The sequence below is a fragment of the Octopus bimaculoides genome, chromosome 10 (assembly GCF_046866305.1).
Source record: "Octopus bimaculoides isolate indiv1 chromosome 10, ASM4686630v1, whole genome shotgun sequence".
NCBI classification, from domain to species: domain Eukaryota; kingdom Metazoa; phylum Mollusca; class Cephalopoda; order Octopoda; family Octopodidae; genus Octopus; species Octopus bimaculoides.
Genome location: NC_142937.1, coordinates 775,889 through 797,920, shown reverse-complemented (window position 1 = coordinate 797,920; position 22,032 = coordinate 775,889).

Genomic DNA, 22,032 nt, shown 5'->3' with positions numbered 1-22,032 from the left:
AGGGGAATTCAGTTGCTGGGACACGGGATGTGGATATTGGGGACATATGAGATGGTTTTGCGATCTATATGTTTATTTAAGATATCCTCATTAGCTGATAGGTTAGAGATCGTGATAAAAAGTATTATTGATAATACTATTAAGGGCAGATCTAGGGTGATTTGACAGGATACTGATATATTTTAAAGACCCATTCGGTTTATGGTAAGGGTAATATAGGTTAGCATCTAGGTCGAGAGTGACATGCAAGAAGTTAGTTACTTTGGTGCAATTTTCGAATGAGATAGAAAAAATATAGCTCTTAAAGTATCTATGGAGGGCCTTCTGGGTACGTTTAACAGACGGTCACGACATACTTGTGGCAGTAAGGGCATCCATCCATTCATCTATACATACATACATACATACATACATACATACATACATACATGCATGCAAGTATACATATATACATACATACATATATACATACATACATGCATGCATGCATTCATGTTTGTGTGTGTTGTTTATATATCCATTTTCAGAAGTTACCTGACGCATACCATATATCATAGATTTATCTTTATGAATTTTGATATATTGCAAGATGTATTCACGTCCTTGAACAATGATAACATTGAATCTCTCTGTCTCTCTGTCTCTCTGTCTCTCTGTCTCTCTGTCTCTCTGTCTCTCTATCTCTCTCTCTCTCTCTCTCTCTCTCTCTCTCTCTCTCTCTCTATATATATATATATATATATATATATATATATATATATATATATATATATGTATGTATACTTACACACACACGTATCACAGATCAAATCAAACCTAACATGAACGTTATTTAATTATTTTACAGTAATCTTTGTACATCTACATATTCTTTACATACACTTATGAATACATACGCATATTCATATGTTCTTACATATATACGTGCATACAAATTAGCATAAATATATATATATAAATGCATGCATACATAAATACATACATACATACATAAATACATACATACATAAATACATACATATATACATGCATACATACATTCATACATACATGCATGCATGCATGCATATATACATACATACATACATACATACATACATACATACATACAAAATACGCTGGTGATGTTGAAATTGCAATGAAGGAGCCTCTTCTCTGTCGGAAGAAATCTTGAAATAAAACTGAATAGTGACATACGTACGTACGTAACAAAAAAAAAAAGGCTCGTCTGAAGTCTCAGCCGACGAGCACGTCTCGGCCACAACGTCTTTGTTGTACTCACGTTTAGCCGTCTGAACTGGAATTCAGTGAAGTAGATGATCGAATTCGCATGCTACAGGAAACTTCAGCATCCTTGAAACTGTAGATATAAGAATGGTGGTCATAGTCTTAAATATGTATTTACTTTATATGAAATCGGTATTGTGACACTGAGGCAACATCTGCAGCAGAGAAAAGAGACTAGTATCTATCTTGCTAAGTTTTTTGACCACGAGATCAACACCATAATTAGGATAACTATAATGAACTTGCTGAAAGGCATGAAATAAGAGCTGATAGAACTCTTCGAGTGGTATTGGTAAATTCTATGTATCAAACGAGCAAAAAAAAAAAAAAAATGGACCAGTTCACCGAGAAGATAGTGCATGGGTTCTTGGCATGAAAGACACAAATCTTAGAATGAATTGATCACATGAAAAGCTTGGTATAGAGTACCGACAAGTTTATGACATGCCATTTGATGGTTACCTCCATGCACTTCAGGAACAAGAGATCCTCACGAAATACCTGCTGTATAAAAGGCAGAACACAGTGACGAACAGCAAATTTAGTTTGTGCAAAACCACGTTATTGCCAAATGCAAGACAAAGTCTTCCATACATAATCTTTCCATGAGGCATGATGTAGTAGCCAGAACAGTCTGGAATAGGATAACAAAAGAGAAAACACTTACAGACGAAGCTAATGATAGTGAGGCTGATGGGTCAAAAGAATTTCGGTGTAACTTAAAAATTAAAGTAGCCACCGAGTTAAAACAGAACCGGACAGATATTGTTGTGGAAGTCAGTTGCTCTCGGGACGCCAATGTGCGTAAGAAAAATGCAGGAAAAAGATGACATCTTTGAATCTTAAATAAAGAGTTTGGAAATTCACTTCCCAAGGTACACCTTCAGTTTCATACATAATAAACTCAGCTGTTCTGGTATATTTTTGAGGGTGGGGTACTAAGAACAAAGTCTATATTCTGTTGTAGAGTTAAGCAGCCCAACTGTCCAGTGGATATGAACATTTCTTTCAAAATCGATGAAGAAGTTAGTATACGTGGATGATTGCTTCGAATTTATAGCTTCTGTATCCATATTATGCATTTTAATATGTAGCCACAACCATTGGCTCACTAAAGTATGTTATTTTTTACTCTAAGTTGTAACCATAAAAAGTTGGGTCCGTTAGGAAAAGAGGCTGGGTAGCACGCACAATGTAAATCTATTCGGGAAGTAGAACTCTGAAAATATGTAAAACTTTTCTAAAATTTTAAAAATATAACCTTTACTGTTGTTATTAATTAAATTCTAATGATAGAGCTTTACTTCCTTGTTAGAAAATCGTTCCTTCAGTGTAGGAGGCTTTCACAGAATTAAATAGGAGAGCAGATCGCTAATGATAGCAGAATAGATATCGTTTTGTTTTCCTTCTTCTACCGAAACAAAAATTTCAATTCATTGAAAATGTTTTGCGAATGTCATTCAGTACATCAACACCTGTAAACGCAGTAGATCGAATAATTTAGAAGTTCGCTTTGCAACCAGCAGATTCCGATGCTCAATCCTTCAGCATGGTGCCTTGGGCAAGTTCTGTTCCTAATGTTTCGAATCTGCTCATAGCTTGTGATTGAAACTGGATAGACGGAAACAGTATAGAAACCCGTCGGATGGATTGTACCATGTAATACAAAGGCACAGCCTTGTCATACACGTTATTTCACACTGATTCTGCCTGAGAATTACGTAAAAAGTACTCATGCACGTGGAATACTCAACCACTTATATGTTAATTCAGGAGCAGGTCATTCAGTTAATCGAATAACTGAAATCTCGTCATCGAACGACAGAGAACATTCAACCAACTACATTAGCGCCTCATCGAATTATATTGATACACATTAACTGATACTCCGTCGGTAACAACGACGACGGCGAGTGTTCCAGTTCATCCGATCAACGGAACAGCCTGCTCGTGAAATTAATGTCTAAGTGGCTGAGCACTCTACAGACACACAGAAAGATTCAGCGTGACATCGAATGTGAAAAGGCTGGTCCTTTGAAATACAGGTACTGCTCAGGTTTAACAGTTGAGTGGACTGGAACAACGTGAAAATAAAGCGTCTTGCTCAAGAACACAATGCGCCTCCAGGAATCGAACTCATGGCTTTACGATCGCGAGCCCAATACCTTAACCGCTGACCACGCGTCTCCACACTATGGATGCGTTTTACAGCATCTTAATGATTATCTTTGTGAAAAATAGAAAGCAAAACTTTTTAAATATTTTGCTTTTGCAACTTTACTACTTCAGAAGAAAGGAGCCAGTCTTTGGGGTGTGGTTTTAATAATGCTAAGGTTGTACCGTTGTCCAGAGAGATCTTTGGTTATGAGACCCAGAATTTGAAGCGACTTTGAGAGTTCTTAGAGCTGGCTATGTTTTGTAAAGATGTGTGGTGGTGTTTACATGATACGAGTAATGCTTGATTTTTTTTGTTCTTGCTGTTAAGGGCTAAATTCATTTTGTTAGCGGTTTAGTGAAAACATGTAAGATTTTCCTAAACTTTAGCAAGTAGATTCTGTACTATTATATGTCTAATGATGAAGTTGGACGTTTCCTTGCTTTGCAAGTAGAGACCAACAACTAGTCAACAAAAATTTAAATAATGTAATAAATAGACAGATAAATGAATGAAAAAAGAGAAGGAAAAAAGGAAAAGTTAAACAACAAAAATAATACAAATTTGCATATCGAATAAATTCATGCCCAATACATGATAAACACACACATACGCTCAAGTGTTCCTGTTATATGTACGTGTTTCAATATGCATAAATACAAGGTGGCGAGCTGGCAGAATCGTTTGCACGCCAGATAAAATGCTTAGCGGTATTTCGTCCTGCGACGGGCTGTAACCAGATCGCTACAACTTGGCTGGTAGTATATCGCTTGGTTTTAGAACAAACTGGTCCGACTATAGAACTGATTAAATGACAATATATAACTGGCATAAGGCTGTGAGCTGGCAGAATCGGTAGTAAACCGGGAAAAATGCTTAGCGGCATTTCATCCGTCTTTCATGCTCTGAGTTCATATTCCGCCAAGGTTGACTTAGACTTTTATCTTTTCGAGGTCGATCAAATGAACAACAGTTAAGTCAGTTATATATTAGTTTGAAACTAATATATAACCGGCTCTTATTTTATCAATTTCAGGTGGATGGTAGAGAGAAGTCAACCTCAAAGGTAATATTTGAACACAGGACATGGCCGTGTGTTATCGGTTTCGATCGCGTTGCGCGATACACCTTAAGCAAGTGTCTTGGGTAACTCTGCAGTCAAATCAAATATTTTAAGCAACCTTTGATGGACGGAAATTGTTGTGCAACTCTGTAGTGGGTCTCTTACTATTTTTGGCTGGTAGTTTTAAGTCTTAGTTCGGGGTAAATCATTAAAGTTCATCCGTTGGTGAGACTTAGGTGTTTAGGAATTTAACTTCACTCCTTAGTCACTACAACTTTCAGGTCCGCTCTGGCCTGGGGTGTTATTACGCTTCAAGAGTCCCAATAATCGGTCAAATAGCAGTAGATAGATTTGGTTAATAAATTGTTTCTAATTTAGGCATAAGGTCAGCAATTTTGAGTGGAGCCGGTTGATCGATATCATTGACAACCAATACGTGACAAGTACTTTATGTTATCGACTCCGAAAGGTTGAAAGGCAAAATTGACCTCGGCGGGATTTGAACTCAGAAAGCAAGGAGTCGGAAGAAATACGCGCGCACACACACACGCACACATGAGTACACAAGTACCCGCCGCGCACACAAGAAAAGAACGGAAAGAAGAATAAGTTCAAGGACCGGCATAACGCCTACTCTAGCACTCCGTCGCTGTTCGTTCGTGTCACCAGCTATAAACCACAGGTGACACCATAAACACCACTAAAAAGATGGCAAACGAGATAGGTAATGTACAGAAATATGAGACTGGTGTATCACTGATAACAATTTAAAAAGCTATTGTATATTGCAGACAAGTTAGTGTTAATGAATTCATAACAGGGAATATTAAAAAGCTAACTAGAAATAATTCTGTGGTGAGACATCAGAATTAATCAACGACTAATATTTCATTCATTTCGGCAATTATGGGAAGCAACTCTGGTTAAATACTGTAGTATTAAACCTCTTCAGTGAAGCATAGAGTTCCCTATATATATATCAACGAAAATATCCAGTGAAATCCGTGAAGGTAAAGTGATCCGGGTAGAATGCTGGTATGTGGATGATGAGAGGCGCTGAAAGTTCGGGAAGTGGTTCAGATATGCAAGTCAAAGGAGTAGGAAGTTCAGTGAGAATCAAACTGGGATATTCGCCAGACTAGACCGCTGAAATCTGCAAGTCTTTTTTCATTCTCTCTCTGTTTTTTTTTTCTCATATTCCTTTCTGTTGAAGAGCGTAGGCTCGAAACACAAAAGACTTTTTCATTTTCCCGAGCGTCAAACTAATACACTTGCTTGTTGTTCATCGTATTAACCCCGTTTTATACGATGAAACAATACACAGTTTGTGATCCTTCTTAAGATCAGAAAGTACTTTCATGCAAAGCCATGCAAATTGTACTCTCTCCCCTTCATTTTTAAACAAACAATAATTTTCATTACGGCAGTAATGCAGTTCGCTATATATCATCTGTGCCGATTCTGTCCATAAGAAAAGAACAAATACTACAATGTGGCTGTAGGTTGTAACACCCGAGGAACGCCGGGATGCATTGCTAGTGTGCGTGTATGTATGTATATATATGTATGTGACACTGTTCACAGGGCTTTGGTCGGTCCGAGGCTATAGTAGAAGGCACTTGTACCACGCAGTGAGACTGAACCCGGACCCATATGATTGGGAAGCAAGCTTCTTACCACACAGCCACACCTGAAGTGATGCTTAGTAGGGTCGAACTGGAAACTGAGTTATAACGAAGGGAGCTTCTTTACCATACAACCATCCTTGTATCTATGGCGTTCAATGAGGCGGAGTTAAAACATAGAACTACTCGAACAGGGCTGATCCGGGAATTATAAAAATAAAACATACAAAACAAACACAAAAAACACAGCAAAAGCGAACGTCATGAGGATTGTTACAAATGCTTAACTGAAGGCGCGTGTGTGGGTGAGCGTGTGTGTGTGTGTGTGTGAGCGTGCGCGCGTAGTGTGTGTGTGTGTGTGTGTGTGTGTGTGGTGTTTGGGTCGAGATATTTAAAGTTTATGACTTCTGTGTTTCTACACGCATAGTTTGTAATTGCTTTTATATTGTTGACAAGCACTTTGTTGACTAGGATCTTGAATACGTGCATACAACCACACTCACACACACACACACGAAATATACACACGCACACATTCACTCTTTCATATAATCACATGCACTCATATTAACAGACGCCCACATAAAAACATCTCTGTCGGCAAGTCGGTCTTAGTGGACATGTATTATATATATATATATATATATATATATATATATATATATATATATATATATATATATATATATATGTCTATCTATCTATCTATCTATCTGTGTTTATTACAAAAGAAATACAAATACTCGCTCTTATGCCCCCACCACACATACATACATACATACATACATACATACATACATACATACATACATACATACATATATACATACATACATATGAATACACGAATATACATACATATATGTATACACATATATGTATGTATGTATATATACATGTATGTATATATACACAATCGCACATACCTTCAATACACACTTACCTTCTCACACAAACACACACATAGGCATGTGCGTGCACAGTACGGCCCCACACACCTGCACATAGTCCCTCACATAATTCACATCGTAAGAGGAAATATAAAACGGTATTACACCTATAAATATGTCAGCGTTGTTTATTAAACTTATATGACGTCTTTGTGGCGAGGCAATGAGATAAAAAGATTAAGAACTCCGCGTGCTGAGCCTGCCAACGCGATTTCGATTTGCGGTTTATGCGCTACAAGACCGGTTAAGATGTAAGTTTCTTCGGTGTTCGGAAAGAGAAAAGAGTCAAAGGTAAAAGAAACCACAGGGAAAAGTCGTTTGATTTGAATACTATGAAAAGTTAAGGTAATTAAACAAAAAAATATTTAAAATCAGTTATTAACTAGTATTTTAAATCAGTTACTAATATTTTCAACCAATTACTATAAGCACATAACTTATACACAACTTATATAGAACTAGGTCTTCATCTGTCGCTATGCTACCGGTAAAAATATTTGTTTATCATGCATGTACCTTCTTTTAATAGTGTATTGTTATATAATGAATTTAATAATAGACTGTTATATAGTGAAAGTCTCGTTAGTTACTATGGTGACAACACTACCTATATACCTATCTTTCACACACGCGCACACACACACATACACACGCACAAACACACACGCAGTCATGCCTGTGTGGGAAGAAGCTTCCTTCCCAACTACATGGTTCCGGATTCAAGCCTACTGCATGGCACTTGTCTTCAATGCAATGTACTGCCAATCCGTTCATGTCATGCATTCTCAATAAATGACTGACTTCAATTTGTTGTTTCATCATCTTTTTCTTTTTCCTTTTGTCTTTTACTTGTTTCTTATTGACTGCGGCGATGCTGGAGCACCGCCTTGAAGAATTTTTAGTCGAACGAATTGACCCCCACTATTTATTTTTTTAAAGTCTGGTACTTATTCAATCGGTTTCCTTGTGCCGAACCGCTAAGTTATGGGGACGTAAGCACATAAACACCGATTGTCAAGCGTTGGGGAGGCACAAGCACAGCCATAGAGATACACACGCGCACACACACACACATACACACACACACTATATATATATATATATATATATATATATATATATATATATATATATATATATAAAGAGAGAGCGTGTGTGTGTGTGTGTGTGTGCAAATTGAACAACAATGCTACAGAAACTTATGAAATGTTTCAGATTACTTATGGATTTACTTTTTTGCTGGCACAAGAGGTTTACGGCAGGTAGAGAGGAGATGAGAGACGATGAAAGGTATGGAAGGGAGAGGATGGTCAGAACATCGGAGCTGGTTGAGAAGATTCGCAATCATCCGGTTGAAGACTGCCGTGTCTCTATAAGGACAATAAGCATTCAGATTGGTGTTGGTGTGGCAACTGTACACAAAATTATTCATGAAGATCCGAAACTCACAAATGTGAGTAAAGTTTGTTATCGGGGCGCTCCTGGTAAACAACTATTTGACAGAGATGGCTATCAAATCAGTGCCTCGCCCTCCCCAGAATTTGATGCTTGTGACATTTGGTTGTTTCTCAAGCTGGAGGAGCTTCTCAGAGTTAGTCGTTTTGAAGATGAAGGAGGCTTTGACAAGGGTCCCAGATACTTTCATTTTAGAGGACTTCCATGGGGCTTTCACGAATTGACTGGAGCGCCACAATCGCACTGAAGTTGGGGGATCCTCCGTTGAAATTAATAAATGTCTCTCCTGCAAAAGTCTAAAAACCTCTAGAATGCACCTTGAACACTCCAGATATGGGTGGGACCTGAGCAGCTGTTCAGTCGTGTGCTTGTTTTGGTTAACCTCGGGACAAATGACAGATGTGAGAAATACGAAACTCAGAAACACACAAGCATACATGCATACGCGCACACATAACATTCGCAAACTCATACACACACACACACACACACACACATACATAAAATATGTGTATGCGTGTGTATGCGTCTAAATATATAGTTATATATATATAAACATGTGCGTGCGTGTGTGGATGTGTATCTATACATATATTTATACGTGCATAAAATACATCAAAAAAATGTGCATGCAAACACACACACACACACACACACACACACACACACACACACAGATACACACACACATTACATGTTTATGTTTGTCTTTTTGCTTTCGTATGCAGTTGTGAGAAATCAAAGCTAGTAGCAACACACGCACTCATACACGCACACAGACGCACGCACTCATACGCGCACGCACACACACGCACTCATACACACACGCACTCATACACGCACACACACACACGCATCTGTTTGCGGCTGTCGCCATTACCTTTCATCTCGCACAGTTGTCTTCAACGAAAGCAAATATACTTTCACCCAAATAATCATGCAAATATGTGTCATTGGTCAGTTTTATTTCAAGATTTCTTGCCAACAGAGAAAGAGCCGGTTTCTAACCTAGATTCAAGGGTCCTTCATTGGAATTTCAACATCAACAACAGGGTATTTTTGTTCACACAATCTATCTATCTATCTATCTATCTATCTATCTATCTATCTATCTATCTGTCTATCTCCATTTGTATTGTATGCAAATATTTATGCACGTATGCATATATGTTTGAGTGTGTAAACAAACACACCCATGTACATACGTTCATGCGCGCACTCTCACACACACACGCACACACACACATAAACGCACACATGGACAACAACTTTTCTTCAGGATATATTTTTAAAATTCAGCTGCTCGTGCAAAATTATAAAAACAAAAATAAGCAAGCCTTAATCAAACAAGAAAAGTCGTGCTTTTATTCTCTTTCTCACATACACTCTCTCTGTTCATATATATATATATATATATATATATATGTATTCTTTTTTCTTTTGCGCCCTTTTAAAGCCTCGCCAGGCTCATGGGCCCGGTTTCCCGGTTTCTATGGCGTATGTGTTTCCCCCCAGCTGGACAGGACGCCAGTCCATCGCATCCAAAAAGGGCTTCGCCTCACGAACGTCTCCTCAGACTCTAAAGCCAGACATAGAATTTTGACTCGAGTCAAACCTTAAAGTCATGCTTTCAATTCTCTTTCTCTCATACACTCTCTCTTTTCATACGTATGTACGTACGTACGTACGTACGTATGTATGTATTCACAATTTAGGTTAGTTGAAATATGTTTGTCACATATTTCAACTGCTAAAGGCTCTCCATGGTAACTGCAGTGTATTTGCCTTTAGCAATTGAAATATGTGACAAACATATTTCAATTAACCTAAATTGTGATTATACGTAAGCACTGATTAGTGCCATTACTCCGATATATAAATATATTTATATATTCCTGGTCATAGAGTGACCACTGGTTTTGTGTCCACAAAGGGCTTCGCCTCGGGAACGTCTCGTCGTACTCTAAAGCCGAACAAAGACTTAACTACTTATAAATACACTACAGCATTATACTTTAGAGCAGTGCTTCCCAAAATTTTCGCGCCAAATTGCAATATCGTCCACCTATCGGCCAAAAAATGCTCCATCACCCAACGTCCGTTTTCCATGATGGCATGGGTTGGACGGTTTGATTGAGGACTGGCGAGCCAGATGGCTGCACCAGGCTCCAATCTGATCTGGCAGAGTTTCTACAGCTGGATGCCCTTCCTAACGCCAACCACTCCGAGATTGTAGTGGGTGCTTTTACGTGCTACTGGTACGAGGGCCAGTCAAGCGGTACTGGTGAAGGCCACGTTCAAATGCTGTTTTTTTATGCGCCACCTGCACAGGAGCCAGTCCAGCAGCACTGGCAACGACCTCGCTCGAATGTTGCTTTACATGTGCCACCGGCACAAGTGCCAGTAAGGCGACGCTGGTAACGATCACGCTCGAATGGTTCTTTTATATATATATATTTACATATTCAAGATGTGAAAGGTATTGAGGGCAGATAATTATAAGTATATTAATCTCTTCAAACCAATTAAAAAGTTTTTCTTTTTTCCTTTCAGATTCCCTATGGCGGATAAAATGTTAACTCAAGAAATGAAAAGGCGTACAGTCATTGCTGCCTTATGCGTGGGGAACACAGAGATTTATAAATGGCTAACTCTCTAAATGTTGCAAGATATTTTGCACTAAAAGTTTAGACGGAATTGGAAGTATCTGGCGGGAATGTTTCAAATATATCAAAAAGAAAAGAGCATTCTAAACATTTGGCCACTAGTGGGACCCTGCAATTCATCCAACGGGTTTAAAACATCACCGATGACGATTCCAGAAAATCAATGATGGCCATCGCCATAGAACTTCAGATATCGAAGTGAACTATTAGTACCAAGGTACACGAGGACATGTCATATAAGTCTTACCTACTGAGAGGTCAGTTCATGTGTGTAGAAACGCAGGAAAACCGTTTGATCCATGCCAAGCGATTACTTAAGGTTAAAACGCTTAAGAACATGTTATTCTTTGGTTCATTTTTGAAGTGAAAATCTTCGATCAAAACCAAAGGCCTAACAGAGAAACGACTAATTGTCATGAGCAGATCTTATGTAATGTCCCCAAATTAATGCACATTAAGTTTCCAGAAACTTAATGGTTTTAAGAGTGGTGAGTAATGAAGGTCCTGTTATGTTGCCTCACATATTGGCACGGAGTCTTAGTATTAATGCTGCTGGACACGTTGAGTTACTGGACACAGTTGTCAAGCCCTGGATGGACGAAGTAAGCAGTGGAAGGACAGATATGTTTTAACAAGGCTCATCTCCTTCTCACAGAGCCCACGTAGCCCAAGAATGACTCTCAGATAATCTTTACAATCAGGTAGCACCAAAATTGTTGCCTCCGAACTCGCTAGATTTAAATCCGGTAGTTGAAAGCGAGACCGACCACAATCCTCACTAAACCATAGCTTCACTGAAGGCTGAAATTGTCCAGGTGTTGTCTGATATGAATTAGGACTATTTGGTGCAGGTATGTCAATCATTTGATTCCTGAATTGAAGCATTCATCAAAGCTGAAGGCTGATTAATAGAATTGTCTTGTAACAAAGATTATCGAGAACATATGCTCAAGTTTTTATTAAAATAGATTTTTTTTCTTTAGAGTTGTTTAATTAAACTAGCAAATATATCCTCAAATACCACTTGCATTCTCTACGAGTGCGTGTGCGCGCGTGTATGTGTGTGTGTGTATGTATACATGTGTATATATATATATATATACATGCATATGTATATATGTACATATATGTGTGTTTACATATATGCATATATATGCATATATATGTGTATGCGTATGTATGTGGTGTGTGTGTATTGATATATATATATATATATATATATATATATATATATATATATATATATATATATATATATATATATATAGATAGATAGATAGATACACAGTCACACATATCTCTATATGTGTGTGCCTATGTATTCATAAAAGATAAAAAGTGAATACTAATCAATTTTGTCAATACCAACTGACAGAAACTCAAGAACTGACCAAGTACAACGCTTGTGGAATACATACTTACACGCAAAGGAGATGTGGGCTCGTGTTCCACGAGGAACTTACGACTGATTCTACCCAAAAGGGTTTTTCAACCCCAAATTTACATGCTATTATTTATGTTTCTATGTGTGTGCTTCGAGATATTCCAAGAGTAGAATATGTTCACGTTTCTCTCAAAAGTTTATAAAACTTTTTAAATGTCAACAGCATGCAATTATCGCTGGTAAGAATAAATTCTTTAAAATGGATTGCGTAACTTGAAGGATTGCTTTTGTATAATGGTAGGAGTCCTGTTATCATTTGTTAAGGTTACCTATACAGATATTCTATAGAAATTATAACCAGCAATGATTTTTGTAACGGTGTTTCGTATCCGAGTTGTCAGATGTAAACAAACAATGAGATCGAAGATCTCATCTTCATCTTCATCTTCGATCTCATTGTTTGTTTACCTCTGACGTCTAGGGTACGAAACATCACAACAAAAATCAGTGCTATAGATTATCAGTAGAGATAACCTTAACAAGTGATGTAAAGCGCTCTGCTAACACAACAGGATATGATATTGACTTATAAAAACGTAATGGGAAAAAGTAGAATAAAATTTGGGTTTACATGAAAAAATTACGTCAGAGAACCTATTGAATAACATGGAGTTATGATAGCGAAGGATTGCGAGCCATTCCTTGAAACACAACTTAAAAATACTGTGGTTGGTATTGGAAGGAGAAGCCACACAAAATACAGACCAGGATAAAGTATAGGGAATATTCTGGGACTTGAGGTGGTGGGAATGTGGAGTTATTACCCAGCATTTATATACGACATTATCGCGTAAACAAATACCATCCAACGGACATAGCTGGGAGAACCGGAAATTCGAGATTTTAATTGAAGATTTACTAAACACGGGGTAGTATTTATAGTGTGGTGGGAAATTATAGCTTAGGATTTTGAAAAATGGTTTGGATAAAGGTTTACCCTGGAGAGAGAATGATGACACAAACCATCATATATACCGTTTTCTTCCCGTGAAGGGACTAGAACGCAGGAAGTAATGGGCATTCTACCTCCGAGCCAAACCGGGAGAGTACAGGCCGTAGGGGAATTCAGTTGCTGGGACACGGGATGTGGATATTGGGGACATATGAGATGGTTTTGCGATCTATATGTTTATTTAAGATATCCTCATTAGCTGATAGGTTAGAGATCGTGATAAAAAGTATTATTGATAATACTATTAAGGGCAGATCTAGGGTGATTTGACAGGATACTGATATATTTTAAAGACCCATTCGGTTTATGGTAAGGGTAATATAGGTTAGCATCTAGGTCGAGAGTGACATGCAAGAAGTTAGTTACTTTGGTGCAATTTTCGAATGAGATAGAAAAAATATAGCTCTTAAAGTATCTATGGAGGGCCTTCTGGGTACGTTTAACAGACGGTCACGACATACTTGTGGCAGTAAGGGCATCCATCCATTCATCTATACATACATACATACATACATACATACATACATACATACATGCATGCAAGTATACATATATACATACATACATATATACATACATACATGCATGCATGCATTCATGTTTGTGTGTGTTGTTTATATATCCATTTTCAGAAGTTACCTGACGCATACCATATATCATAGATTTATCTTTATGAATTTTGATATATTGCAAGATGTATTCACGTCCTTGAACAATGATAACATTGAATCTCTCTGTCTCTCTGTCTCTCTGTCTCTCTGTCTCTCTGTCTCTCTGTCTCTCTATCTCTCTCTCTCTCTCTCTCTCTCTCTCTCTCTCTCTATATATATATATATATATATATATATATATATATATATATATATATATGTATGTATACTTACACACACACGTATCACAGATCAAATCAAACCTAACATGAACGTTATTTAATTATTTTACAGTAATCTTTGTACATCTACATATTCTTTACATACACTTATGAATACATACGCATATTCATATGTTCTTACATATATACGTGCATACAAATTAGCATAAATATATATATATAAATGCATGCATACATAAATACATACATACATACATAAATACATACATACATAAATACATACATATATACATGCATACATACATTCATACATACATGCATGCATGCATATATACATACATACATACATACATACATACATACATACATACAAAATACGCTGGTGATGTTGAAATTGCAATGAAGGAGCCTCTTCTCTGTCGGAAGAAATCTTGAAATAAAACTGAATAGTGACATACGTACGTACGTAACAAAAAAAAAAAGGCTCGTCTGAAGTCTCAGCCGACGAGCACGTCTCGGCCACAACGTCTTTGTTGTACTCACGTTTAGCCGTCTGAACTGGAATTCAGTGAAGTAGATGATCGAATTCGCATGCTACAGGAAACTTCAGCATCCTTGAAACTGTAGATATAAGAATGGTGGTCATAGTCTTAAATATGTATTTACTTTATATGAAATCGGTATTGTGACACTGAGGCAACATCTGCAGCAGAGAAAAGAGACTAGTATCTATCTTGCTAAGTTTTTTGACCACGAGATCAACACCATAATTAGGATAACTATAATGAACTTGCTGAAAGGCATGAAATAAGAGCTGATAGAACTCTTCGAGTGGTATTGGTAAATTCTATGTATCAAACGAGCAAAAAAAAAAAAAAAATGGACCAGTTCACCGAGAAGATAGTGCATGGGTTCTTGGCATGAAAGACACAAATCTTAGAATGAATTGATCACATGAAAAGCTTGGTATAGAGTACCGACAAGTTTATGACATGCCATTTGATGGTTACCTCCATGCACTTCAGGAACAAGAGATCCTCACGAAATACCTGCTGTATAAAAGGCAGAACACAGTGACGAACAGCAAATTTAGTTTGTGCAAAACCACGTTATTGCCAAATGCAAGACAAAGTCTTCCATACATAATCTTTCCATGAGGCATGATGTAGTAGCCAGAACAGTCTGGAATAGGATAACAAAAGAGAAAACACTTACAGACGAAGCTAATGATAGTGAGGCTGATGGGTCAAAAGAATTTCGGTGTAACTTAAAAATTAAAGTAGCCACCGAGTTAAAACAGAACCGGACAGATATTGTTGTGGAAGTCAGTTGCTCTCGGGACGCCAATGTGCGTAAGAAAAATGCAGGAAAAAGATGACATCTTTGAATCTTAAATAAAGAGTTTGGAAATTCACTTCCCAAGGTACACCTTCAGTTTCATACATAATAAACTCAGCTGTTCTGGTATATTTTTGAGGGTGGGGTACTAAGAACAAAGTCTATATTCTGTTGTAGAGTTAAGCAGCCCAACTGTCCAGTGGATATGAACATTTCTTTCAAAATCGATGAAGAAGTTAGTATACGTGGATGATTGCTTCGAATTTATAGCTTCTGTATCCATATTATGCATTTTAATATGTAGCCACAACCATTGGCTCACTAAAGTATGTTATTTTTTACTCTAAGTTGTAACCATAAAAAGTTGGGTCCGTTAGGAAAAGAGGCTGGGTAGCACGCACAATGTAAATCTATTCGGGAAGTAGAACTCTGAAAATATGTAAAACTTTTCTAAAATTTTAAAAATATAACCTTTACTGTTGTTATTAATTAAATTCTAATGATAGAGCTTTACTTCCTTGTTAGAAAATCGTTCCTTCAGTGTAGGAGGCTTTCACAGAATTAAATAGGAGAGCAGATCGCTAATGATAGCAGAATAGATATCGTTTTGTTTTCCTTCTTCTACCGAAACAAAAATTTCAATTCATTGAAAATGTTTTGCGAATGTCATTCAGTACATCAACACCTGTAAACGCAGTAGATCGAATAATTTAGAAGTTCGCTTTGCAACCAGCAGATTCCGATGCTCAATCCTTCAGCATGGTGCCTTGGGCAAGTTCTGTTCCTAATGTTTCGAATCTGCTCATAGCTTGTGATTGAAACTGGATAGACGGAAACAGTATAGAAACCCGTCGGATGGATTGTACCATGTAATACAAAGGCACAGCCTTGTCATACACGTTATTTCACACTGATTCTGCCTGAGAATTACGTAAAAAGTACTCATGCACGTGGAATACTCAACCACTTATATGTTAATTCAGGAGCAGGTCATTCAGTTAATCGAATAACTGAAATCTCGTCATCGAACGACAGAGAACATTCAACCAACTACATTAGCGCCTCATCGAATTATATTGATACACATTAACTGATACTCCGTCGGTAACAACGACGACGGCGAGTGTTCCAGTTCATCCGATCAACGGAACAGCCTGCTCGTGAAATTAATGTCTAAGTGGCTGAGCACTCTACAGACACACAGAAAGATTCAGCGTGACATCGAATGTGAAAAGGCTGGTCCTTTGAAATACAGGTACTGCTCAGGTTTAACAGTTGAGTGGACTGGAACAACGTGAAAATAAAGCGTCTTGCTCAAGAACACAATGCGCCTCCAGGAATCGAACTCATGGCTTTACGATCGCGAGCCCAATACCTTAACCGCTGACCACGCGTCTCCACACTATGGATGCGTTTTACAGCATCTTAATGATTATCTTTGTGAAAAATAGAAAGCAAAACTTTTTAAATATTTTGCTTTTGCAACTTTACTACTTCAGAAGAAAGGAGCCAGTCTTTGGGGTGTGGTTTTAATAATGCTAAGGTTGTACCGTTGTCCAGAGAGATCTTTGGTTATGAGACCCAGAATTTGAAGCGACTTTGAGAGTTCTTAGAGCTGGCTATGTTTTGTAAAGATGTGTGGTGGTGTTTACATGATACGAGTAATGCTTGATTTTTTTTGTTCTTGCTGTTAAGGGCTAAATTCATTTTGTTAGCGGTTTAGTGAAAACATGTAAGATTTTCCTAAACTTTAGCAAGTAGATTCTGTACTATTATATGTCTAATGATGAAGTTGGACGTTTCCTTGCTTTGCAAGTAGAGACCAACAACTAGTCAACAAAAATTTAAATAATGTAATAAATAGACAGATAAATGAATGAAAAAAGAGAAGGAAAAAAGGAAAAGTTAAACAACAAAAATAATACAAATTTGCATATCGAATAAATTCATGCCCAATACATGATAAACACACACATACGCTCAAGTGTTCCTGTTATATGTACGTGTTTCAATATGCATAAATACAAGGTGGCGAGCTGGCAGAATCGTTTGCACGCCAGATAAAATGCTTAGCGGTATTTCGTCCTGCGACGGGCTGTAACCAGATCGCTACAACTTGGCTGGTAGTATATCGCTTGGTTTTAGAACAAACTGGTCCGACTATAGAACTGATTAAATGACAATATATAACTGGCATAAGGCTGTGAGCTGGCAGAATCGGTAGTAAACCGGGAAAAATGCTTAGCGGCATTTCATCCGTCTTTCATGCTCTGAGTTCATATTCCGCCAAGGTTGACTTAGACTTTTATCTTTTCGAGGTCGATCAAATGAACAACAGTTAAGTCAGTTATATATTAGTTTGAAACTAATATATAACCGGCTCTTATTTTATCAATTTCAGGTGGATGGTAGAGAGAAGTCAACCTCAAAGGTAATATTTGAACACAGGACATGGCCGTGTGTTATCGGTTTCGATCGCGTTGCGCGATACACCTTAAGCAAGTGTCTTGGGTAACTCTGCAGTCAAATCAAATATTTTAAGCAACCTTTGATGGACGGAAATTGTTGTGCAACTCTGTAGTGGGTCTCTTACTATTTTTGGCTGGTAGTTTTAAGTCTTAGTTCGGGGTAAATCATTAAAGTTCATCCGTTGGTGAGACTTAGGTGTTTAGGAATTTAACTTCACTCCTTAGTCACTACAACTTTCAGGTCCGCTCTGGCCTGGGGTGTTATTACGCTTCAAGAGTCCCAATAATCGGTCAAATAGCAGTAGATAGATTTGGTTAATAAATTGTTTCTAATTTAGGCATAAGGTCAGCAATTTTGAGTGGAGCCGGTTGATCGATATCATTGACAACCAATACGTGACAAGTACTTTATGTTATCGACTCCGAAAGGTTGAAAGGCAAAATTGACCTCGGCGGGATTTGAACTCAGAAAGCAAGGAGTCGGAAGAAATACGCGCGCACACACACACGCACACATGAGTACACAAGTACCCGCCGCGCACACAAGAAAAGAACGGAAAGAAGAATAAGTTCAAGGACCGGCATAACGCCTACTCTAGCACTCCGTCGCTGTTCGTTCGTGTCACCAGCTATAAACCACAGGTGACACCATAAACACCACTAAAAAGATGGCAAACGAGATAGGTAATGTACAGAAATATGAGACTGGTGTATCACTGATAACAATTTAAAAAGCTATTGTATATTGCAGACAAGTTAGTGTTAATGAATTCATAACAGGGAATATTAAAAAGCTAACTAGAAATAATTCTGTGGTGAGACATCAGAATTAATCAACGACTAATATTTCATTCATTTCGGCAATTATGGGAAGCAACTCTGGTTAAATACTGTAGTATTAAACCTCTTCAGTGAAGCATAGAGTTCCCTATATATATATCAACGAAAATATCCAGTGAAATCCGTGAAGGTAAAGTGATCCGGGTAGAATGCTGGTATGTGGATGATGAGAGGCGCTGAAAGTTCGGGAAGTGGTTCAGATATGCAAGTCAAAGGAGTAGGAAGTTCAGTGAGAATCAAACTGGGATATTCGCCAGACTAGACCGCTGAAATCTACAAGTCTTTTTTCATTCTCTCTCTGTTTTTTTTTTCTCATATTCCTTTCTGTTGAAGAGCGTAGGCTCGAAACACAAAAGACTTTTTCATTTTCCCGAGCGTCAAACTAATACACTTGCTTGTTGTTCATCGTATTAACCCCGTTTTATACGATGAAACAATACACAGTTTGTGATCCTTCTTAAGATCAGAAAGTACTTTCATGCAAAGCCATGCAAATTGTACTCTCTCCCCTTCATTTTTAAACAAACAATAATTTTCATTACGGCAGTAATGCAGTTCGCTATATATCATCTGTGCCGATTCTGTCCATAAGAAAAGAACAAATACTACAATGTGGCTGTAGGTTGTAACACCCGAGGAACGCCGGGATGCATTGCTAGTGTGCGTGTATGTATGTATATATATGTATGTGACACTGTTCACAGGGCTTTGGTCGGTCCGAGGCTATAGTAGAAGGCACTTGTACCACGCAGTGAGACTGAACCCGGACCCATATGATTGGGAAGCAAGCTTCTTACCACACAGCCACACCTGAAGTGATGCTTAGTAGGGTCGAACTGGAAACTGAGTTATAACGAAGGGAGCTTCTTTACCATACAACCATCCTTGTATCTATGGCGTTCAATGAGGCGGAGTTAAAACATAGAACTACTCGAACAGGGCTGATCCGGGAATTATAAAAATAAAACATACAAAACAAACACAAAAAACACAGCAAAAGCGAACGTCATGAGGATTGTTACAAATGCTTAACTGAAGGCGCGTGTGTGGGTGAGCGTGTGTGTGTGTGTGTGTGAGCGTGCGCGCGTAGTGTGTGTGTGTGTGTGTGTGTGTGTGTGGTGTTTGGGTCGAGATATTTAAAGTTTATGACTTCTGTGTTTCTACACGCATAGTTTGTAATTGCTTTTATATTGTTGACAAGCACTTTGTTGACTAGGATCTTGAATACGTGCATACAACCACACTCACACACACACACACGAAATATACACACGCACACATTCACTCTTTCATATAATCACATGCACTCATATTAACAGACGCCCACATAAAAACATCTCTGTCGGCAAGTCGGTCTTAGTGGACATGTATTATATATATATATATATATATATATATATATATATATATATATATATATATATATATGTCTATCTATCTATCTATCTATCTATCTATCTATCTATCTATCTATCTATCTATCTATCTGTGTTTATTACAAAAGAAATACAAATACTCGCTCTTATGCCCCCACCACACATACATACATACATACATACATACATACATACATACATACATACATACATATATACATACATACATATGAATACACGAATATACATACATATATGTATACACATATATGTATGTATGTATATATACATGTATGTATATATACACAATCGCACATACCTTCAATACACACTTACCTTCTCACACAAACACACACATAGGCATGTGCGTGCACAGTACGGCCCCACACACCTGCACATAGTCCCTCACATAATTCACATCGTAAGAGGAAATATAAAACGGTATTACACCTATAAATATGTCAGCGTTGTTTATTAAACTTATATGACGTCTTTGTGGCGAGGCAATGAGATAAAAAGATTAAGAACTCCGCGTGCTGAGCCTGCCAACGCGATTTCGATTTGCGGTTTATGCGCTACAAGACCGGTTAAGATGTAAGTTTCTTCGGTGTTCGGAAAGAGAAAAGAGTCAAAGGTAAAAGAAACCACAGGGAAAAGTCGTTTGATTTGAATACTATGAAAAGTTAAGGTAATTAAACAAAAAAAATATTTAAAATCAGTTATTAACTAGTATTTTAAATCAGTTACTAATATTTTCAACCAATTACTATAAGCACATAACTTATACACAACTTATATAGAACTAGGTCTTCATCTGTCGCTATGCTACCGGTAAAAATATTTGTTTATCATGCATGTACCTTCTTTTAATAGTGTATTGTTATATAATGAATTTAATAATAGACTGTTATATAGTGAAAGTCTCGTTAGTTACTATGGTGACAACACTACCTATATACCTATCTTTCACACACGCGCACACACACACATACACACGCACAAACACACACGCAGTCATGCCTGTGTGGGAAGAAGCTTCCTTCCCAACTACATGGTTCCGGATTCAAGCCTACTGCATGGCACTTGTCTTCAATGCAATGTACTGCCAATCCGTTCATGTCATGCATTCTCAATAAATGACTGACTTCAATTTGTTGTTTCATCATCTTTTTCTTTTTCCTTTTGTCTTTTACTTGTTTCTTATTGACTGCGGCGATGCTGGAGCACCGCCTTGAAGAATTTTTAGTCGAACGAATTGACCCCCACTATTTATTTTTTTAAAGTCTGGTACTTATTCAATCGGTTTCCTTGTGCCGAACCGCTAAGTTATGGGGACGTAAGCACATAAACACCGATTGTCAAGCGTTGGGGAGGCACAAGCACAGCCATAGAGATACACACGCGCACACACACACACATACACACACACACTATATATATATATATATATATATATATATATATATATATATATATATATATATATATAAAGAGAGAGCGTGTGTGTGTGTGTGTGTGTGCAAATTGAACAACAATGCTACAGAAACTTATGAAATGTTTCAGATTACTTATGGATTTACT